Source organism: Hippocampus zosterae, chromosome 19, assembly GCF_025434085.1.
Source record: "Hippocampus zosterae strain Florida chromosome 19, ASM2543408v3, whole genome shotgun sequence".
In the NCBI taxonomy this organism is placed as follows: Eukaryota; Metazoa; Chordata; class Actinopteri; order Syngnathiformes; family Syngnathidae; genus Hippocampus; species Hippocampus zosterae.
In genome coordinates, this window is record NC_067469.1 from 11,899,954 (window position 1) to 11,924,195 (window position 24,242).

The 24,242-nt window shown below is 40.6% G+C and overlaps 2 long non-coding RNA genes across 2 annotated transcripts; one reads left to right on the forward strand and one right to left on the reverse strand.

The window, feature by feature from the left end:
- Positions 1–2,236: 2,236 nt before the first annotated feature.
- Positions 2,237–21,048, reverse strand: LOC127591936 (uncharacterized). Its single transcript, XR_007960030.1, has 3 exons — positions 20,122–21,048; positions 2,841–2,885; positions 2,237–2,575 (listed from the first exon to the last, which is right to left on the reverse strand). It is a non-coding gene; the product is annotated as an uncharacterized LOC127591936 (long non-coding RNA).
- Positions 21,049–22,668: 1,620 nt separating this feature from the next.
- Positions 22,669–24,006, forward strand: LOC127591926 (uncharacterized). The gene is made up of 2 exons (XR_007960017.1): positions 22,669–23,633; positions 23,799–24,006. It is a non-coding gene; the product is annotated as an uncharacterized LOC127591926 (long non-coding RNA).
- Positions 24,007–24,242: the final 236 nt, after the last annotated feature.

Genomic DNA, 24,242 nt, shown 5'->3' on the forward strand with positions numbered 1-24,242 from the left:
CGATACAAACGCTAGCCGGACAAGTCAACAAACTCGAACTAAAATACCCAGAGTTACCCCTGATCATTTTGGGCGATTTTAATAGAGCACATCTTTACCGCGAACTTCCCAGATATAAGCAGCACATCGACTGTTTCACCAGAGAAGGCAACATTCTAGACCACTGCTATACAACAATCAAAAATGCATACCGATTGGTCGCCCGTGCAGCATTGGGTCTTTCTGACCACAATTTAATCCACTTAATACCTACATACAGACAGAAACTCAAATGTGCTAAACTGGTTGTTAAGACTGTGAAAAAATGGACAGATGAAGCAAAGCTAGCTCTACAAGAATGTTTAGACTGCACTGATTGGGGCGTCTTTGAAACTTTAACGGGCACACTGGATGAATACACAGACACTGTAACATCATACATCAGTTCCCGTGAGGACATGTGTGTACCAGCGAAGTCCTTCGCCTCCTTCAACAATAACAAGCCATGGCTTACTCCCAAACTCAGGCAACTCTGGAAAGAAAAATTGGCCGCATTTAGAAGTGGAGATCGGGCACTGTACAAACACGCCCAAAACCAATTGACATAGGAAATTAACATCACTAAGAGAAGCTATGCAGAGAGGCTGAAAAACAAGTTCTCTGCTAATGACTCTGCATCTGTATGGAATGGCCTGAAAGCAATCACTAACTATAGAATGCCACCCCCGAAACAGTGAACAGAAAGGGGTCTTGCTAATGAACAAAACATGTTTTTTTGCCGATTTGAAAAGGACACCCCCATTTCCCACACACACCCACCTCTACCAGAAACCCCTCTACATACCCCCCACCCTCTTTTCCTCCACCACAGAACAGGACGTGAGACGGCTCTTCAAGCAGCAGAAGATCAAGAAAGCTGCGGGGCCCGACAAAGTGTCCCCCTCCTGCCTGAAAGTCTGCGCTGACCAGCTGGCTCCGGTCTTCACACAAATCTTCAACAGATCCCTGGAGCTGTGTGAGGTCCCATCCTGCTTCAAACAGTCTACCATCATCCCAGTTCCCAAGAAATCGGCAACATCGGAACTGAACGACTATAGGCCTGTTGCCCTGACGTCTGTGGTCATGAAGTCCTTTGAACGCCTTGTGCTGAACCACCTAAAGAACGTCACTGGACCCCTGCTGGACCCTCTCCAGTTTGCCTACCGGGCAAACAGGTCTGTGGAAGACGCAGTCAACATAGGTCTGCACTACATCCTCAAGCACCTCGACAGCACAGGGACCTACGCAAGGATTCTGTTTGTGGATTTCAGCTCTGCGTTCAACACCATCATCCCGGAACTCCTCACCCCCAAACTACTCCACCTCGGTGTGTCCCCTACGATCTGCCAGTGGATCCTCAGCTTCCTGATGGGACGGACACAACAGGTGAGACTGGGAGCAACAACATCATCAATACGCACCACCAGCACTGGAGCCCCACAGGGATGTGTCCTCTCTCCATTGCTCTTTTCCCTCTACACAAACGATTGCACCTCAACAGATCCACCTGTCAAACTCATAAAGTTCGCAGATGACACCACGGTCATCGGTCTCACCAAAGACGACGACGAGTCTGCGTACCGCCAACAAGTGGAGCAGCTGGAGCTCTGGTGCAGCCGACACAACCTCGTGCTGAACACGCTCAAGACTGTAGAGATGATCGTGGACTTCAGGAAACATCCTTCTCCACAGTTGGCCCTCACACTACCCAACTGCCCTGTGTCAACCGTCGAGACCTTCAAGTTCCTGGGAATCACAGTCTCCCAGGACATGAAGTAGGAAGTCAACACCATCTCCATCCTGAAAAGGGCCCGGCAGAGGATGTACTTCCTGAGGCTCCTGAGGAAGCATAGCCTGCCACAGGAGGTGCTACGACAGTTCTACATGGCAGTCATTGAATCAATCCTGTGTTCTTCCATCACGGTTTGGTTTGGGGCCACCACAAAAAAGGACAAAATCCGACTTCAACAGACAGTTAGGACGGCGAAAAAAATCATTGGCACCGCCCTACCCACTCTTGAGGACTTGCACACTGCAAGAATCAAGACAAGGGCACGGAAAATCCTCCTGGATCCCCCGCACCCTGCCCACCACCTTTTCCATCTACTCCCCTCAGGCAGACGCTACAGATCCATGCGCAACAAATCCAGTAGACACTTAAAACAGCTTCTTCCCTCTAGCCATTAACTCCTTAAACCAGGCATGTCCAAAGTCCGGCCCGCGGTCGAATTTCATCCGGCCCTCGGCCCCTGTCATAAAATCAGTGCCGTCTGGCCCGCAGGTTGGGCACAATGGAACACGTGTTGCATTGACTGAGGTCTCGTAGACTGGTGAGTGATGTTTCATAGAGTACTGCTTCCCTCTAGTGGCTAAATGAGTAATAGCATTCACCAAATGAGTAATAGCATTTAGACACTAGAGGGCATCACTCACGAGTTAACAAGACATCACTCCGTGTTTATATTGACTGATATGTCATATTTCAAATGATCCTTTTAGTTGTGGATATGTGTATTGCTTGTTCATTTCCCTGTTGTTCGAGTCAAAGGTTTTGTGACTATTGAAAAGTCATGGTGATACATTTTATGTTTCAAATCAATCAATTTTCACTCAGGAGACTTCTGTTTAAGAAAAAGTCAAGTGAATAAGCAGTTGCATTTGATATACCTGTTTCAAATGAACCAAAAGAAATTCTTAAGATTGTTGAAATTAAAATAAAAATGGAAATGTGAAACAGACTGGCTTACTAAAATTTGTTGAACAATATTGTTGTTCAATGTAAAGAATGTCAGCCAAGGTCGGCATTTTACCCGACATTTTACCACATAAAATCTGGCCCCCTTGGCAAAAAGTTTGGACACCCCTGCCTTAAACAGTCACTGACGTAGTCACTCTTCTTGTACTACAAATACTGCTACTGGTCACTCTAAAATGGTTAAATGATTTTGTTGTTTACGATGATACTAATGCAGCGTGTTATACTGGAAAAAAAAATCCTTGCGTGTTCTACATACTTGGCCAATAAAAATGATTTGATTCTGATTCTGACAACACCAAACAAAAGATAAGCGAACAAAATATATATATATTTGAAAACATTTTCGATCAAATTAATGCACGATTCAAACTATTCCACAATTCTGAAAAATACAATTAAATAAATCAATCAACAATAATAAATTCGAATTCAGTATGGCATCATTAACTCAGGAGCACAAAACATAAAACACTTTGACCTCCCCCCCCAAAAAAAGAAAAAGAATCAAAGATTTTGTGCTATTTTTTTTTTAATGATCGTCTAGATCATTGATGTCAAGCTCGAAGCCCGGGGGCCAGATCCAGCCCGCCACATCATTTTATGTGGCTCACGAAAGCAAATTACGCGCATCAACTTCCATGACCCTTTCTAAACTAAACTTAGTACAGAAATGTCAAATTTTCATGAATAACAAATAATATTGAGATTTTGTGATCATTTTGTCACCTGGTTAACACTCACTCAAACAATAATTGAACAAACTATTATAGTTAATTTGACTGATTTCAAAACTGGTGGTTCATCATGTTGTTGTCATTAATACGTGATTTTATTACTGTCAAGTCAAGTCAAGTCAAGTCAACTTTATTTATAGAGCACTTTCAAACAGCCATCGCTGCATACAAAGTGCTGTACATGGAGCAATTTAACATGCACAATACACAGTAAGACAAATCGGTAATAAAGGTGGTAAAAAGCACCAAACAGTAAAACCAAGAACAAATCTAAGTCTTGCTGAGTCGAATGCCAAAGAATACAAGTGAGTCTTGAGGAAGGTTTTGAAGATGGGCAGCGAGGAGGCTTGCCGAATGTTCAGTGGGAGGTCATTCCAGAGAGAGGGACCAGCAACAGAAAAGGCTCAATCCTCTCTGAGCCTCAGTTTAGTCCTTGGTACTTCTAATAATGTCTGGTCCGCAGACCTGAGGCGCCGGGCAGGTGCGTAGGGGCGGATGAGCTCAGAGAGGTAAGGTGGCGCGAGATTATTCAGAGATTTGAAAACAAATAAAGAGGATCTTGAAAATAACTCTAAAATGTATGGGGAGCCAGTGAAGGGATGCCAGAGTACGAGTTATGTGCTCCCTCTTACGAGTACCAATCAAGACGCGAGCAGCGGCATTCTGGACCAGCTGAAGGCGCTTAATGGAGGACTGGCGGACTCCAAAGTAAAGGGCATTGCAGTAATCGAGCCGGAATGTGACAAAGGCATGAACAACTGTCTCAAAGTGTTCATGTGAGAGGAGAGGTTTTATTTTGGTCAGCTGTCTAAGATGAAAGAAGCTGGATTTAACAACGGCACCTATTTGCCGATCAAGTTTGAAATCACTGTCCAGTTTAAGGCCCAAGTTTGAGACTGTTGACTTAAGATAAGGAGACAAGGAGCCCAAGTTTACAGGATGGGCTGTACAAGGGCCACTGGGACCAAACAATATCACCTCTGTCTTTTTTTCATTGAATTTCAAGAAATTTTGTGCCATCCAGGTTTTGATTTCTTCCAGACAGGATAGGAATGGCCTTAATGAGAAGTCGTCTTTCTAGCAAGTGGAAAAAAGACAAATTGCATCTCTCTTATCAAATTTGGAAAGACTGCTGGCGTAACTACCAGCTCACAGTAAAAGAGGCCAAAAGATAATGTCTGTCTGACCTTATTCTAGCTAACCGTCACAACCCACGCGCACTATTTAAAACGATTCTGTACTCAAACCCCCTCTGCCTACTTGCTCGGATTCTTCACCCGAGATGTGCAACGGATTCCTTCAGTTTTTCATTGATAAGGTCTCTACACCTAGGACTCCGTTCTCAAATACCGCATCTGACCCCTCTGTCCATGTTCCATGTTCACCTGTACTAAATTATTTTGAAACTGTTTCCTTGGCGCTTTAGGAGGATGTAGTTCACCAGACGAAGCCATCTGGCTCCCCTTGCGACTCTCTTCCCCAACACTTCTTTCAGGAGGTTCTCCGAGTGTTGGCGCATCGGTCTTGGATATCATCAACAGCAGCCTTTCTTCTGGTGTAGTAATTTGAGTTTTTATTGCTTTAAATGCATTTTCAGGCCGAGTTGAGCAAGTTTTTTGACTTGGAATATATCTTCAAAGGAATGAGTTGTGTAGTCAAATTAATGCTCATTTAGGCTTCAGGAGGTCAACCTGAACTAAATATATGTTGAAATGTGTGCATAAGTCCTTTGGTTAAGGCGTGACACTCAATTTGAGTTTTTATTGCATTAAATGCATTTTCAGGCACATTTTCTGAGTTTGAATGTATCATCATAGGAATGAGTTGTGTGGTCAAATTAATGCTCATTTAGGCTTCAGGAGGTCAACCTGAACTAAATACAGTTGAAATTTGTGCATAAGTCCTGTGGTTTAGGCGTGACACTCAATTTAAGTTTTATTGCTTTAAATGCATTTATAGGCCGAGCTGAGCACGTTTTTTGACTTGGAAAGTGTCTTCATAGGAATGAGTTGTGTAGTCAAATTAATGGTCATTTAGGCTTCAGGAGCTCAACCTGAACTAAATACCTGTTGAAATGTGTGCATAAGTCCTTTGGTTTAGGCGTGACACTCAATTTGAGTTTTTATTGCTTTAAATGCATTTTCAGGCCGAGCTGAACACTTTTTTTGACTTGGTATGTGTCTTCATAGGAATGAGTTGTGTAGTTAAATTCATGATCATTTAGGCTTCAGGAGGTCATCCTGCACAAAATACATGTTGAAGTGTGTGCATAAGTCCTTTGGTGTAGTCGTGACACTCAATTTCAGTTTTTATTGCTTTAAATGCATTTTCAGGCCGAGTTGAGCACGTTTTTTGACTTGGAATGTATCTTCATAGGAATGAGTTGTGTGGTCAAATTAATGCTCATTTAGGCTTAAGGGGGTCATTCTGAACTAAATTCATGTTGAAATGTGTGCATAAGTCCTTTGGTTTAGGCGTGACACTCAATTTGAGTTTTTATTGCTATAAATGCATTTTCAGGCCGAGATGTACACGTTTTTTGACTTGGAATGTATCTTCATAGGAATGAGTTGTGTGATCAAATTAATGGTGATTTAGGCTTCAGGGGGTCATCCTGAACAAATACATGTTGAAGTGTGTGCATAAGTCCTTTGGTTTAGGCGTGACACTCAATTTGAGTTTTGATTGCTTTAAATGCATTTTCAGGCCGAGTTGAGCACGTTTTTTTGACTTGGAATGTATCTTCATAGGAATGAGTTGTGTGGTCCAATTAATGCTCATTTAGGCTTCAGGGGGTCATCCTGAACAAAAAACATGTTGAAGTGTGTGAATAAGTCCTTTGGTTTAGGCGTGACACTCAAATAGAGTTTTTATTGCTTTAAATGCATTTTCAGACCAAGTTGAGCACGTTTTTTTGACTTGGAATGTATCATCATAGGAATGAGTTGTGTGATCAAATTAATGGTGATTTAGGCTTCAGGGGGTCAACCTGAACTAAATACATGTTGAAATGTGTGCATAAGTCCTTTAGTTTAGGCGTGACACTCAATTTGAGTTTTTATTGCTTTAAATGCATTTTCAGACCCAGTTGAGCACGTTTTTTGACTTGGAATGTATCTTCATAGGAATGAGTTGTGTAGTCAAATTAATGGTCATTTAGGCTTCAGGAGCTCAACCAGAACTAAATACATGTTGAAATGTGTGCATAAGTCCTTTGGTGTAGTCATGACACTCAATTTGAGTTTTTATTCCTTTAAACGCATTTTCAGACCGACTTGAGCACGTTTGTTGACTTGGAATGTATCTTCATAGGAATGACTTGTGTAGTCAAATTAATGGTGATTTAGGCTTCAGGGGGTCATCCTGAACAAAATACATGTTGAAGTGTGTGCATAAGTCCTTTGGTTTAGGCGTGACACTCAATTTGAGTTTTTATTGCTTTAAATGCATTTTCAGGCCGAGCCGAGCACGTTTTTTTGACTTTGAATGTACCGGTATCTTCATAGGAATGAGTTGTGTAGTCAAATTAATGATCATTTACGCTTCAGGAGGTCAACCTGAACTAAATACATGTTGAAATGTGTGCATAAGTCCTTTGGTTTAGGCCTGACACTCAATTTGAGTTTTTATTGCTTTAAATGCATTTTCAGGGCGATTGGAGCACGTTTTTTGACTTTGAATGTATCTTCATAGGAATGAGGTGTGTAGTCAAATTAATGCTCATTTAGGCTTCAGGAGGTCAACCTGAACTAAATACATGTTGAAATGTGTGCATAAGTCCTTTGGTTTAGGCCTGACACTCAATTTGAGTTTTTATTGCTTTAAATGCATTTTCAGGCCGAGCCGAGCACGTTTTATTACTTTGAATGTATCTTCATAGGAATGAGTTGTGTAGTCAAATTAATGCTCATTTAGGCTTCAGGAGGTCAACCTGAACTAAATACATGTTGAAGTGTTTGCATAAGTCCTTTGGTTTAGGTGTGACACTCATTTTGAGTTTTTATTGCTTTAAATGCATTTTCAGGCCGAGTAAAGCACGTTTTTTTGACTTTGAATGTATCTTCATAGGAATGAGATGTGTAGTCAAATTAATGCTCATTTAGGCTTCAGGAGATCAACCTGAACTAAATACATGTTGAAATGTGTGCATAAGTCCTTTGGTTTAGGTGTGGCACTCAATTTGAGTTTTTATTGCTTTAAATGCATTTTCAGGCCGAGCCGAGCACGTTTTTTGACTTTGAATGTATCTTCATAGGAATGAGGTGTGTAGTCAAATTACCGGTAATGCTCATTTAGGCTTCAGGAGGGCAACCTGAACTAAATACATGTTGAAATGTGTGCATAAATCCTTTGGTTTAGGCGTGACACTCAATTTGAGTTTTTATTGCTTTAAATGCATTTTCACGCCGAGCCGAGCACGTTTTTTGACTTTGAATGTATCTTCATAGGAATGAGGTGTGTAGTCAAATTAATGCTCATTTAGGCTTCAGGAGGTCAACCTGAACTAAATACATGTTGAAATGTGTGCATAAGTCCTTTGGTTTAGGCCTGACACTCAATTTGAGTTTTTATTGCTTTAAATGCATTTTCAGGCCGAGCCGAGCACGTTTTATTACTTTGAATGTATCTTCATAGGAATGAGTTGTGTAGTCAAATTAATGCTCATTTAGGCTTCAGGAGGTCAACCTGAACTAAATACATGTTGAAGTGTTTGCATAAGTCCTTTGGTTTAGGTGTGACATTCATTTTGAGTTTTTATTGCTTTAAATGCATTTTCAGGCCGAGTAAAGCACGTTTTTTTGACTTTGAATGTATCTTCATAGGAATGAGATGTGTAGTCAAATTAATGCTCATTTAGGCTTCAGGAGATCAACCTGAACTAAATACATGTTGAAATGTGTGCATTAGTCCTTTGGTTTAGGTGTGGCACTCAATTTGAGTTTTTATTGCTTTAAATGCATTTTCAGGCCGAGCCGAGCACGTTTTTTGACTTTGAATGTATCTTCATAGGAATGAGGTGTGTAGTCAAATTACCGGTAATGCTCATTTAGGCTTCAGGAGGGCAACCTGAACTAAATACATGTTGAAATGTGTGCATAAATCCTTTGGTTTAGGCGTGACACTCAATTTGAGTTTTTATTGCTTTAAATGCATTTTCAGGCCGAGCCGAGCACGTTTTTTGACTTTGAATGGATCTTCATAGGAATGAGTTGTGTAGTCAAATTAATGGTGATTTAGGCTTCAGGAGGTCAACCTGAACTAAATACATGTTGAAATGTGTGCATAAGTCCTTTGGTTTAGGCGTGACACTCAATTTGAGTTTTTATTGCTTTAAATGCACTTTCAGGCCAATTTGAGCACGTTTTTTGACTTTGAATGTATCTTCATAGGAATGAGATGTGTAGTCAAATTAATGCTCATTTAGGCTACAGGAGATCAACCTGAACTAAATACATGTTGAAATGTGTGCATAAGTCCTATATTTAGGTGTGACACTCAATTTGTTTTTATTGCTTTAAATGCATTTTCAGGCCGAGCCGAGCACGTTTTTTGACTTTGAATGGATCTTCATAGGAATGAGTTGTGTAGTCAAATTAATGGTGATTTAGGCTTCAGGAGGTCAACCTGAACTAAATACATGTTGAAATGTGTGCATAAGTCCTTTGGTTTAGGCGTGACACTCAATTTGAGTTTTTATTGCTTTAAATGCACTTTCAGGCCGAGCCGAGCACGCTTTCTGAGTTTGAATATATCTTCATAGGAATGAGTTGTGTTGTCAAATTAATGCTCATTTAGGCTTCAGGAGGTCAACCTGAACTAAATAAATGTTGAAATGTGTGCATAAGTCATTTAGTCTAGGCGTGACACTCATTATGAACCATTGATGAAAATAAGTTTCATTTTTAAAAAAGCCAAAAAATGTGAAAGGGACGAAATTACAAATGTCCTGTGTGTTTCACATAGAGTACACACAGGCCAGCGATCCCGCTCTCTCTATCTCTGTGACACACACGCTTCCGAGCGCGCCAGCACGCAGCAAGCACACACACTCACACACAAACACACGCACACACACTCACACAAACGTACGCATACACTAGCACGTATCGTAAACAACACGCCGACAATGATTTAGATCAAAGAAACACTCACACATGTACGGGCACACGCACACGCGCGCACACACATACACAAACTCATGAGAGGCACACGCATCCGCACACGCTACGCATGTAAACAACATTTAGACAATGATTTAAGATCAAAGACTAACCCACGTGGAAGACTGAAAGATGCACAGCCAATCAGCATGGCTTTGCATCTTTTCACCCCCCCCCCTGCCCTCACACCATGTGGGCGCTAGATCCACTCGGACTGTCATTGGTGGACGTCGTCGGTGTCAGAACAAATCAAGTGCAAGCCAAAGTTAAAACCTCTGAGTAATTCCTCATTTTTTTCGAATACAGTACTTTAGGGGGGGGGGGTGCGCACAACACACACACGCTTACACACACACGCACGCACACACACAAACACACACACACACACACTTACACACTCTCACACACGCACGCACAAGCACGCACACACACACTAGCACGCATTGGAAACAACACTTTAGACCAGGTGTCACCAACATTTTTGAGGGTGAGAGCAACTTCATGTGTACCGATTGTGTGAAGGGCTACCAAATTGATACACGTCTGAAATAACATATTTGTCCAAAATACCTTCAATAATATGAGGATGTGTTATTTTTAATACTTGATGATTTAAATTGTCAGACTTTGATCGTGTGTCGAAATGTCTCACAGTACTGCCAATGTTTGCATTTTTAAATCATAATTTCTACTAGCAAATCACAATGTCCAGGCACTGGCGGGCTACTCAAGTGGTCTTCACGGGCTACCTGGTGCCCGCAGGCACCATGTTGGTGACCACTGCTTTAGACGTTGAAATGTGTGCACACGTCCTTTTGTTTAGGCATGACACTCAATTTTAGTTTTTATTGATTCAAATGCATTTTCAGACAGAGCTGAGCACTTACTCACTTTGAATGTATCTTCATGGGAATGAGTTGTGTGATCAAATTAATGCTCATTTAGGCTTCAGGAGGTCAACCTTAACTAAATACAAGTTGAAATGTGTGCATAAATCCTTTGGTTTAGGCGTGACACTCAATTTGAGTTTTTATTGCTTTAAATGCATTTTCAGGGCGATTTGAGCACGTTTTTTGACTTTGAATGTATCTTCATAGGAATGAGGTGTGTAGTCAAATTAATGCTCATTTAGGCTTCAGGAGGTCAACCTGAACTAAATACAAGTTGAAATGTGTGCATAAATCCTTTGGTTTAGGCGTGACACTCAATTTGAGTTTTTATTGCTTTAAATGCATTTTCAGGCCGAGCCAAGCACGTTTTTTGACTTTGAATGTATCTTCATAGGAATGAGTTGTGTAGTCAAATTAATGCTCATTTAGGCTTCAGGAGGTCAACCTGAACTAAATACATGTTGAAAGGTGTGCATAAATCCTTTGGTTTAGGCGTGACACTCAATTTGAGTTTTTATTGCTTTAAATGCATTTTCAGGCCGAGCCGAGCACGTTTTTTGACTTTGAATGTATCTTCATAGGAATGAGTTGTGTAGTCAAATTAATGCTCATTTAGGCTTCAGGAGGTCAACCTGAACTAAATACATGTTGAAATGTGTGCATAAGTCCTATATTTAGGTCTGACACTCAATTTGTTTTTATTGCTTTAAATGCATTTTCAGGCCGAGCCGAGCACGTTTTTTGACTTTGAATGTATCTTCATAGGAATGAGGTGTGTAGTCAAATTAATGCTCATTTAGGCTTGAGGAGGTCAACCTGAACTAAATACATGTTGAAAAGTGTGCATAAATCCTTTGGTTTAGGCGTGACACTCAATTTGAGTTTTTATTGCTTTAAATGCATTTTCAGGGTGATTTGAGCACGTTTTTTGACTTTGAATGTATCTTCATAGGAATGAGGTGTGTAGTCAAATTAATGCTCATTTAGGCTTCAGGAGGTCAACCTGAACTAAATACATGTTGAAATGTGTGCATAAGTCCTATATTTAGGTCTGACACTCAATTTGTTTTCATTGCTTTAAATGCATTTTCACGCCGAGCCGAGCACGTTTTTTGACTTTGAATGTATCTTCATAGGAAAGAGGTGTGTAGTCAAATTAATGCTCATTTAGGCTTCAGGAGGTCAACCTGAACTAAATACATGTTGAAAAGTGTGCATAAATCCTTTGGTTTAGGTGTGGCACTCAATTTGAGTTTTTATTGCTTTAAATGCATTTTCAGGCCGAGCCGAGCACGCTTTTTGACTTTGAATGTTCCTTCATAGGAATGAGTTGTGTAGTCAAATTAATGCTCATTTACGCTTCAGGAGGATAACCTGAACTAAATACACGTTGAAATGTGTGCATAAGTCCTTTGGTTTAGGTGTTACACTCAATTTGAGTTTTTATTGCTTTAAATGCATTTTCATGCCGAGCTGAGCACGTTTTTTGACTTTGAATGTATCTTCATAGGAATGAGTTGTGTAGTCAAATTAATGCTCATTTACGCTTCAGGAGGTCAACCTGAACTAAATACATGTTGAAATGTGTGCATAAGTCCTTTGGTTTAGGTGTGGCACTCAATTTGAGTTTTTATTGCTTTAAATGCATTTTCAGGCCGAGCCGAGCACGTTTTTTGACTTTGAATGTATCTTCATAGGAATGAGTTGTGTAGTCAAATTAATGCTCATTTAGGCTTCAGGAGGTCAACCCTAACTAAATACATGTTGAAATGTGTGCATAAGTCCTTTGGTTTAGGCGTGACACTCAATTTGAGTTTTTATTGCTTTAAATGCATTTTCAGGGCGATTTGAGCACGTTTTTTGACTTTGAATGTATCTTCATAGGAATGAGGTGTGTAGTCAAATTAATGCTCATTTAGGCTTCAGGAGGTCAACCTGAACTAAATACATGTTGAAATGTGTGCATAAGTCCTTTGGTTTAGGTGTGGCACTCAATTTGAGTTTTTATTGCTTTAAATGCATTTTCAGGCCGAGCCGAGCACGTTTTTTGACTTTGAATGTATCTTCGTAGGAATGAGTTGTGTAGTCAAATTAATAGTCATTTAGGCGTCAGGAGGATAACCTGAACTAAATACATGTTGAAATGTGTCTATAAGTCCTTTGGTTTAGGTCAGGGGTGTCCAAACTTTTTGCCAAGGGGGCCAGATTTTATGTGGTAAAATGTCGGGGGGCCGACCTTGGCTGACATTCTATACATTGAACAACAATATTGTTCAACAAATTTTAGTAAGCCAGTCTGTTTCACATTTCCATTTTTATTTTAATTTCAACAATCTTAAGAATTTCTTTTGGTTCATTTGAAACAGGTATATCACATGCAACTGCTTATTCACTTGACTTTTTCTTAAACAGAAGTCTCCTGAGTGCAAATTGATTGATTTGAAACATAAAATGTATCACCATGACTTTTCAATAGTCACAAAACCTTTGACTCAAACAACAGGGAAATGAACAAGCAATACACACATCCACAACTGCAAGGATCATTTGAAATATGACATATCAGTCAATATAAACACGGAGTGATGTCTTGTTAACTCGTGAGTGATGCCCTCTAGTGTCTAAATACTATTACTCATTTAGTGAATGCTATTACTCATTTAGCCACTAGAGGGAAGCAGTACTCTATGAAACATCACTCACCAGTCTACGAGACCTCAGTCAATGCAACACGTGTTCCATTGCGCCCAACCTGCGGGGCAGACGGCACTGATTTTATGACAGGGGCCGAGGGCCGGATGAAATTCGACCGCGGGCCGGATTTGGCCCGCGGGCCGGACTTTGGACATGCCTGGTTTAGGTGTTACACTCAATTTGAGTTTTTATTGCTTTAAATGCATTTTCATGCCGAGCCGAGCACGTTTTTTGACTTTGAATGTATCTTCATAGGAATGAGTTGTGTAGTCAAATTAATGCTCATTTACGCTTCAGGAGGTCAACCTGAACTAAATACATGTTGAAATGTGTGCATAAGTCCTTTGGTTTAGGTGTGGCACTCAATTTGATTTTTTATTGCTTTAAATGCATTTTCAGGCCGAGCCGAGCACGTTTTTTGACTTTGAATGTATCTTCATAGGAATGAGTTGTGTAGTCAAATTAATGCTCATTTAGGCTTCAGGAGGTCAACCTGAACTAAATACATGTTGAAATGTGTGCATAAGGCCTTTGGTTTAGGCGTGACGCTCAATTTGAGTTTTTATTGCTTTAAATGCACTTTCAGGCTGAAATGAGCACGTTTTTTGACTTTGAATGTATCTTCATAGGAATAAGTTGTGTAGTCAAATTAATGCTCATTTAGGCTTCAGAATGTCAACCTGAACTAAATACATGTTGAAATGTGTGCATAAGTACTTTGGTTTAGGCGTGACACTCATTTTGAGTTTTTATTGCTTTAAATGCATTTTCAGGCCGAGTAGAGCACCTTTCTGAGTTTGAATGTATCTTCATAGGAATGAGTTGTGTGATCAAATTAATGGTGATTTAGGCTTCAGGAGGTCAACCTGAACTAAATACATGTTGAAATGTGTGCATAAGTCCTTTGGTTTAGGCGTGACACTCATTTTGAGTTTTTATTGCTTTAAATGCATTTTCAGGCCGAGTAGAGCACGTTTCTGAGTTTGAATGTATCTTCATAGGAATGAGTTGTGTGATCAAATTAATGGTGATTTAGGCTTCAGGAGGTCAACCTGAACTAAATACATGTTGAAATGTGTGCATAAGTGCTTTGGTTTAGGCGTGACACTCATTTTGAGTTTTTATTGCTTTAAATGCACTTTCAGGCCGAGTAGAGCACGTTTTTTGACTTTGAATGTATCTTCATAGGAATGAGTTGTGTAGTCATATTAATGCTCATTTTGGCTTCAGGGGGTCAGCCTGAACTAAATACATGTTGAAATGTGTGCATAAATCCTTTGGTTTAGGTGTGACACTCAATTTGAGTTTTTATTGCTTTAAATGCATTTTCAGGCCGAGTAGAGCACGTTTTTTTACTTTGAATGTATCTTCATAGGAATGGGATGTGTAGTCAAATTAATGCTCATTTAGGCTTCAGGAGGTCAACCTGAACTAAATACATGTTCAAATGTCTGCATAAGGCCTTTGGTTTAGGCGTGACGCTCAATTTGAGTTTTTATTGCTTTAAATGCACTTTCAGGCTGAGTTGAGCACGTTTTTTGACTTTGAATGTATCTTCATAGGAATAAGTTGTGTAGTCAAATTAATGCTCATTTAGGCTTCAGAATGTCAACCTGAACTAAATACATGTTGAAATGTGTGCATAAGTCCTTTGGTTTAGGCGTGACACTCATTTTGAGTTTTTATTGCTTTAAATGCACTTTCAGGCCTAGTTGAGCACGTTTTGTGACTTTGAATGTACCTTCATAGGAATGAGTTGTGTAGTCAAATTAATGCTCATTTAGGCTTCAGGAGGTCAACCTGAACTAAATACATGTTGAAATGTGTGCATAAGTCCTTTGGTTTAGGCGTGACACTCATTTTCAGTTTTTATTGCTTTAAATGCACTTTCAGTCCGAGTTGAGCCCGTTTTTTTACTTTGAATGTTCCTTCATAGGAATGAGTTGTGTAGTCAAATTAATGCTCATTTAGGCTTCAGGAGGTCAACCTGAACAAAATACATGTCGAAATGTATGCATAAGTACTTTGGTTTAGGCGTGACACTCAATTTGAGTTTTTATTGCTTTAAATGCATTTTCAGGCCGAGTAGAGCACTTTTCTAAGTTTGAATGTATCTTCATTGGAATGAGTTGTGTGATCAAATTAATGGTGATTTAGGCTTCAGGAGGTCAACCTGAACTAAATACACGTTGAAATGTTTGCATAAGTTCTTTGTTTAGGCGTGACACTCATTTTGAGTTTTTATTGCTTTAAATGCACTTTCAGGCCTAGTTGAGCACGTTTTGTGACTTTGAATGTACCTTCATAGGAATGAGTTGTGTAGTCAAATAAATGCTCATTTAGGCTTCAGGAGGTCAACCTGAACTAAATACATGTTGAAATGTGTGCATAAGTCCTTTGGTTTAGGCGTGACACTCATTTTGAGTTTTTATTGCTTTAAATGCATTTTCAGGCCGAGTAGAGCACGTTTCTGAGTTTGAATGTATCTTCATAGGAATGAGTTGTGTGATCAAATTAATGGTGATTTAGGCTTCAGGAGGTCAACCTGAACTAAATACATGTTGAAATGTGTGCATAAGTCCTTTGGTTTAGGCGTGACACTCATTTTGAGTTTTTATTGCTTTAAATGCACTTTCAGGCCGAGGAGAGCACGTTTTTTGACTTTGAATGTATCTTCATAGGAATAAGTTGTGTAGTCAAATTAATGCTCATTTAGGCTTCAGAATGTCAACCTGAACTAAATACATGTTGAAATGTGTGCATAAGTCCTTTGGTTTAGGCGTGACACTCATTTTGAGTTTTTATTGCTTTAAATAGATTTTCAGGCCGAGTAGAGCACGTTTCTGAGTTTGAATGTATCTTCATAGGAATGAGTTGTGTGATCAAATTAATGGTGATTTAGGCTTCAGGAGGTCAACCTTAATTAAATACATGTTGAAATGTGTGCATAAGTCCTTTGGTTTAGGCGTGACACTCATTTTGAGTTTTTATTGCTTTAAATGCACTTTCAGGCCGAGTAGAGCACGTTTTTTGACTTTGAATGTATCTTCATAGGAATGAGTTGTGTAGTCATATTAATGCTCATTTTGGCTTCAGGGGGTCAGCCTGAACTAAATACATGTTGAAATGTGTGCATAAATCCTTTGGTTTAGGTGTGACACTCAATTTGAGTTTTTATTGCTTTAAATGCATTTTCAGGCCGAGTAGAGCATGTTTTTTTACTTTGAATGTATCTTCATAGGAATGGGATGTGTAGTCAAATTAATGCTCATTTAGGCTTCAGGAGGTCAACCTGAACTAAATACATGTTCAAATGTGTGCATAAGGCCTTTGGTTTAGGCGTGACGCTCAATTTGAGTTTTTATTGCTTTAAATGCACTTTCAGGCTGAGTTGAGCACGTTTTTTGACTTTGAATGTATCTTCATAGGAATAAGTTGTGTAGTCAAATTAATGCTCATTTAGGCTTCAGAATGTCAACCTGAACTAAATACATGTTGAAATGTGTGCATAAGTCCTTTGGTTTAGGCGTGACACTCATTTTGAGTTTTTATTGCTTTAAATGCACTTTCAGGCCTAGTTGAGCACGTTTTGTGACTTTGAATGTACCTTCATAGGAATGAGTTGTGTAGTCAAATTAATGCTCATTTAGGCTTCAGGAGGTCAACCTGAACTAAATACATGTGGAAATGTGTGCATAAGTCCTTTGGTTTAGGCGTGACACTCATTTTCAGTTTTTATTGCTTTAAATGCACTTTCAGTCCGAGTTGAGCCCGTTTTTTTACTTTGAATGTTCCTTCATAGGAATGAGTTGTGTAGTCAAATTAATGCTCATTTAGGCTTCAGGAGGTCAACCTGAACAAAATACATGTTGAAATGTGTGCATAAGGCCTTTGGTTTAGGCGTGACACTCAATTTGAGTTTTTATTGCTTTAAATGCATTTTCAGGCCGAGTAGAGCACTTTTCTAAGTTTGAATGTATCTTCATAGGAATGAGTTGTGTGATCAAATTAATGGTGATTTAGGCTTCAGGAGGTCAACCTGAACTAAATACACGTTGAAATGTTTGCATAAGTCCTTTGTTTAGGCGTGACACTTATTTTGAGTTTTTATTGCTTTAAATGCACTTTCAGGCCTAGTTGAGCACGTTTTGTGACTTTGAATGTACCTTCATAGGAATGAGTTGTGTAGTCAAATAAATGCTCATTTAGGCTTCAGGAGGTCAACCTGAACTAAATACATGTTGAAATGTGTGCATAAGTCCTTTGGTTTAGGTGTGACACTCAATTTGAGTTTTTATTGCTTTAAATGCATTTTCAGGCCGAGTTGAGCACGTTTTTTGACTTTGAATGTTCCTTCATAGGAATGAGTTGTGTAGTCAAATTAATGCTCATTTAGGCTTCAGAATGTCAACCTGAACAAAATACATGTTGAAATGTATGCATAAGTACTTTGGTTTAGGCGTGACACTCAATTTGAGTTTTTATTGCTTTAAATGCATTTTCAGGCCGAGTAGAGCACTTTTCTAAGTTTGAATGTATCTTCATTGGAATGAGTTGTGTGATCAAATTAATGGTGATTTAGTCTTCAGGAAGTCAACCTGAACTAAATACACGTTGAAATGTGTGCATAAGTCCTTTGTTTAGGCGTGACACTCATTTTGAGTTTTTATTGCTTTAAATGCACTTTCAGGCCTAGTTGAGCACGTTTTGTAACTTTGAATGTACCTTCATAGGAATGAGTTGTGTCTTCAAATTAATGCTCATTTAGGCTTCAGGAGGTCAACCTGAACTAAATACATGTTGAAATGTGTGCATAGGTCCTTTGGTTTAGGCGTGACACTCATTTTCAGTTTTTATTGCTTTAAATGCACTTTCAGTCCGAGTTGAGCCCGTTTTTTTACTTTGAATGTTCCTTCATAGGAATGAGTTGTGTAGTCAAATTAATGCTCATTGAGGCTTCAGGAGGTCAACCTGAACTAAATACATGTTGAAATGTGTGCATAAGGCCTTTGGTTTAGGCGTGACGCTCAATTTGAGTTTTTATTGCTTTAAATGCACTTTCAGTCCGAGTTGAGCCCGTTTTTTTACTTTGAATGTTCCTTCATAGGAATGAGTTGTGTAGTCAAATTAATGCTCATTTAGGCTTCAGGAGGTCAACCTGAACAAAATACATGTTGAAATGTGTGCATAAGGCCTTTGGTTTAGGTGTGACACTCAATTTGAGTTTTTATTGCTTTAAATGCATTTTCAGGCCGAGTAGAGCACGTTTCTGAGTTTGAATGTATCTTCATAGGAATGAGTTGTGTGATCAAATTAATGGTGATTTAGGCTTCAGGAGGTCAACCTGAACTAAATACATGTTGAAATGTGTGCATAAGTCCTTTGGTTTAGGCGTGACACTCATTTTGAGTTTTTATTGCTTTAAATGCATTTTCAGGCCGAGTAGAGCACGTTTCTGAGTTTGAATGTATCTTCATAGGAATGAGTTGTGTAATCAAATTAATGGTGATTTAGGCTTCAGGAGGTCAACCTGAACTAAATACATGTTGAAATGTGTGCATAAGTACTTTGGTTTAGGCGTGACACTCATTTTGAGTTTTTATTGCTTTAAATGCATTTTCAGGCCGAGTAGAGCACGTTTTTGACTTTGAATGTATCTTCATAGGAATAAGTTGTGTAGTCAAATTAATGCTCATTTAGGCTTCAGAATGTCAACCTGAACTAAATACATGTTGAAACGTGTGCATAAGTCCTTTGGTTTAGGCGTGACACTCATTTTGAGTTTTTATTGCTTTAAATGCATTTTCAGGCCGAGTAGAGCACGTTTCTGAGTTTGAATGTATCTTCATAGGAATGAGTTGTGTGATCAAATTAATGGTGATTTAGGCTTCAGGAGGTCAACCTGAATAAATACATGTTGAAATGTGTGCATAAGTCCTTTGGTTTAGGTGTGACACTCAATTTGAGTTTTTATTTCTTTAAATGCACTTTCAGGCCGAGTTGAGCCCGTTTTTTGACTTTGAATGTACCTTCATAGGAATGAGTTGTGTAGTCAAATTAATGCTCATTTAGGCTTCAGGAGGTCAACCTGAACTAAATACATGTTGAAATGTGTGCATAAGGCCTTTGGTTTAGCCGTGACAATCATTTTGAGTATTTATTGCTTTAAATGCACTTTCATGCCTAGTTGAGCACGTTTTTTGACTTTGAATGTATCTTCATAGGAATGAGTTGTGTAGTCAAATTAATGCTCATTTAGGCTTCAGGGGGTCAGCCAGAACTAAATTCATGTTGAAATGTGTGCATAAGGCCTTTGGTTTAGCCGTGACAATCATTTTGAGTATTTATTGCTTTAAATGCACTTTCATGCCTAGTTGAGCACGTTTTTTGACTTTGAATGTATCTTCATAGGAATGAGTTGTGTAGTCAAATTAATGCTCATTTAGGCTTCAGGGGGTCAGCCTGAACTAAATACATGTTGAAATGTGTGCATAAATCCTTTGGTTTAGGTGTGACACTCAATTTGAGTTTTTATTGCTTTAAATGCATTTTCAGGCCGAGTAGAGCACGTTTTTTGACTTTGAATGTATCTTCATAGGTGGTATATTAAAATATTTTGTGATGTTTTCTTTAATCAATGTATTGCTTCTCAGTGAAAAAACTGCTTTGAGATGATTGCATGACTTGGTGACTTGCTTGCCTAAGCAATTTCAGAGATGGACTCTGGAGCCTGCCCTGACGACTTCATAGTCTGCTTTGTTTGAATTGTCAAAACTTGATTGAGATCAATGCCACTTGATTAAACAATAAACAGTGTGGCATAGGGAGGGATGAGAATGGCCACTCACCTCTCCCGATGCACACACTTTAGAGGATAAAAGGAGGGGAGCGATGCTCCTCAGCAGAGTCCGCTGTGGGTCAAAGTACGAGACGCCCAGCTCGTATTGAAGCTCACTCTGCTGAGGGTGTTGGCTCTCCACCCTACTGGCACACGGTAAGAGTTCTTTAGCTTCATACAACTTGTTTGAACTGTGTTATCATTTCTGTGTGGGACCAATAAAGTGCCTATTGTTGGTAGCCAGAAGTGTCTTGTCGTTATTTCTGAGTGCCTATCTCCAACGATCCTTTATAAAACTTGATATTCATTCAAATTGAGTATCAGAAGTGTTTCAAAACATTTTTGGCGTTGTCGGCAGGATCACTGGAGAATACATTCAGAAATGGCTTGTTTTGCTAGAAAAATGGCTTGTTGTTTTGTTAGAAAAACTGTGAAAGGAGAGGAAGTGTCTCCTAAGGAGGATTGCGTTTCCGGATGGGAAAGCAATGAGTTTAGGGAAATAGGGAAACTCCTTAGACGGTACGGGGGACGCCCCAAGCCGTGGATGGGAGCATTTCCTTCGGCTTCTCCACCGCTGATTAAGGATATACTCAGCCAGGTGGAGATAAAAGAGAAAGCCCCGCTGAAGGGGATTCGTGAGATGTTGTGGATTTGTGCTGAAGCTTGGAAAGAAAGATCAAAGGCTTTGGATAAAGAATGTGCTTCAGAGTTATTAAAAGATAAAAAGATAACTGAATTAGAGGAAAAAATTAAAACGCTTGAATCAGACAGAGAAAAAGCGCAAGGAATGTTAGAAAAATCAGTTTCTTACATTTCTCAATTGGTACGAGAAAAAGGTAACAAAAAACCACGCCAAGCTCACCCGAAACAGGTCCGCTCTTTTACCATGGAGTTGCCCGAGAGTTGGGAACCAGAAGGGTGGAGCGGAGACTTGTGGGGAGATGGCGATGGAGAAATGACATACGGCTGCGAGATGAAACCTCAGCAGTTGTATCCAAATTTGAACCATGTAAAAATACAACCCATCACCCGCAGGCGGGAAGAGAAACGGGTTGTTCCTCCTATATTTCAGGAAGAAAGAGATGCAAATGGTGTGGTGATAGTGGATGGGGAAGGAAACCCCATTATGCGAGCAACTCCGCAGCCACAGCCCCCACCACAAATAACAGTAACAATGGAGGATTTTTCACAAGAAGAAATTGCTCATTTGACAACAAAATATAGACAAAAACTGGGAGAACCTACTGACGCCTGGATAAGGCGAATGTTTGAAGAAGGAGCAGATTCTGTAGAGCTTGATGCAGGGGACTATTTGCGCTTTGGTGGCCTTAACAATGACTCGCGCTTGAACACTGAATATCGAGCATTGGGCCGAGAATTGCGAGATGTAGACCGAATGACACTGTTTACCCTGTATGCAATGGCTGCGCAGGCGGTGTATCCCACTTGGCATGACTGGCCTGAGGTCAAAGGCCAATGGTCAACTATGCGTGATGCGATACATCGTATGGGAAGATTGTGCACTCGCGAAGCCATCTCACGGGCAGGCCATGCTTTTATTGATGACTCACCCATACCAAAAGTGGTGCGAGATGCTATGATTAGAGACGCCCCTTCTCATTATAGATCAGCAGTACTTACCATCTTGCTAGGAGCAGCTGAGAACAGTTTCAGTGATGTTAAAACGCGCCTAATGGAATTGGCGACTTTGGGAGACTGGGGAGACGCAACGCGCACTCCCCGACCTGAATCAAAGAATTATAGGTCAGAAAAAGAGGAGAAAAAGGCAAACTCCAAGTCATCTGAAGGGGGAGGGAACCGACGGGAAATGTGGAGGGCACTGATAGCAGCGGGAGTCCCGGCAGACGAAATTGACGGGCTACCCACTAGTGCCCTAGCCGCGAAATGTAAACAACACGGATTGAAAGTCAGTTGTTTGAGTATGGGAACCAACAAAAATGAAAGAAAATCAGACATTGCACAACTAGCGATTCTCTTAAAAGAGATGGTATCGCCGGGAGTGCGACCAACAGCCCATCCCCTTGAAACTTACAGAGAGGAAGAGGATGAGGAAGAAAGTACAGACTCAGATGAAGACATGCTGGTTGACGTAAGAGGCCCCAGCTATGTCGCAGCAGTAAAGAAAGGGCGGACAAAGCCCAAAAGCAAGGGAAAGAATAAGGACAGGAAATGACGAACTTTTGATCTCCTCAGCTAGGCTGAAGGCCAAACTCAGTCAACCAGCCAGAGTCAAATCGTCCACCGTTGGTCAGTAGGGGAAATCCGACCCCACGTCCAACTTGAAATTTATTGGAACAATTCGGTACAAAAAGTAATGGCACTGGTTGACACAGGAGCGGAGGCCTCATTGATTTATGGAAACCCTGACAAAATGAAGGGTGAAATAATTCCTTTAAGGGGATTGGGAGGACAAGTGGTGAAAGGAAAAGCAGTTGTCTTCCCATTGAAAATCGGAAAGATGCCGATACAAAAATTTGAGGTTGTTGTGACACCTATCCCAGAGTGGATAGTTGGAATGAGTTTGCATTTGAAAATGGGAAAATTACAATTCGGAACAGTAGCAGAAACTGAGATACGAACGATTCTGGTAGGAAAGGTAAAAATGACACCATTTCCCATACCTGAAGCCACAGAAACAGTCTCCCTTAAACAATATCGAATTCCGGGGGGGACAAGAAGAGATCACTGCTACCATCAAAGAATATTTGGAAGCAGGTGTGCTGAAGCCGGTGACCACAAAGTGGAACAACCCCTTGTGGCTGGTAAGGAAATCAGACAATACATGGCGAATGACCGTTGATTACCGACAATTGAACAACCGACCTGTGGGGTCAGGAGTGACTCCTTTGATTCGAATGATTTCAAATCAAGAACCTGTAATGGTCACAGAAAGTATTAAAATGTGGAAAATTGACCCAGAGGCTGAAATTCCCGTCAGAGCCACGCCTGGCTCTGCCGGACTTGATTTGCGAACTTTGGCACCTGTAACACTCCTCCCTCATGAAATTCAAATTGTTAAAACAGGGTTGGGTCTGCAGTGCCCGAAAGGCACTTACGGTCACATCCTTCCTCGGAGTGGCCTGTCACTGAAAGGCCTGACCATCCAGGCAGGAGCGATAGATGCAGACTATCAAGGAGAACTGGGAGTAGTGTGCAAACTACTCTCAGACCAACCCTTGGTTTTGGAAAAAAGGAGCTAAAATAGCACAGAAAAGTGGGTAAATGTACCCATAAACAAATGCTATATGCGAGAGAACTAATCATGTTTTTTTTGTTATTTAGTGTTTAACCAAATTTGTTACAGCTTGGAGAATTAATGCCTTGGTGGGAGTTGCTGATCGGGAGACCTGCTAAAACCGGACGAGACCGTGGACCTCATTGGGCGCCGCGACACTGGAGGTGTCGTCTGCTGGGTCATCTGCCTCCTTGCCGTTGGTGCCATGGTCCAGCCCTCCTGGGGGATGACCGAGGGCTGAACCTGCAGGACAAGTCAAGAAGCTAGATCTATACAACTTGACGGTATCCTACTGAATATCACTTGTAATCAGCCGATAGTGATGTGCGACCTCGACATCCTTGAAGTGATCGAGGGAAGCGTTCTGACAGTCACCGCCCTGGACACGTCATGTAAACTGAATGCCACGGTGTTCTTTCATGATGGGGACTGGTACTACGATGAAAAAGCCGAATGCGACCCTAATCATCAGGGATCAAACTGGACAATAGTGGCGGATGAAGACTTCATCATCGGAGACAGCGAACCTATTGGGCACAATGACCGTGGGTATCCGGTGAAAGTGATTCCTCAAAAGCTACCGCCGACCATAACTTTGACACACTTGTCCCCCATTTTGGATACCTGCACACACCGTGCACAGGCAACAATCGAAACGAGAGTGTTTTGGACAATCCACTTTCCCCCGATTCCGAAGTGTGGACGAAAGAAAAGAGCGTGGTATGACACCTTGTTAGGGGGAACGGGGACTGTATTGGGATTTGCAAATGCGGCTGATAACGAAGTGACTAGAACAATGTTGTCTAACACCGGGGAACACTCTGCTAGAGCATTACATCAAGTGGGGGTTTGGCTTCCCACTTCTTTGGTGGGGCAAAAAGAAAATGCGGAAT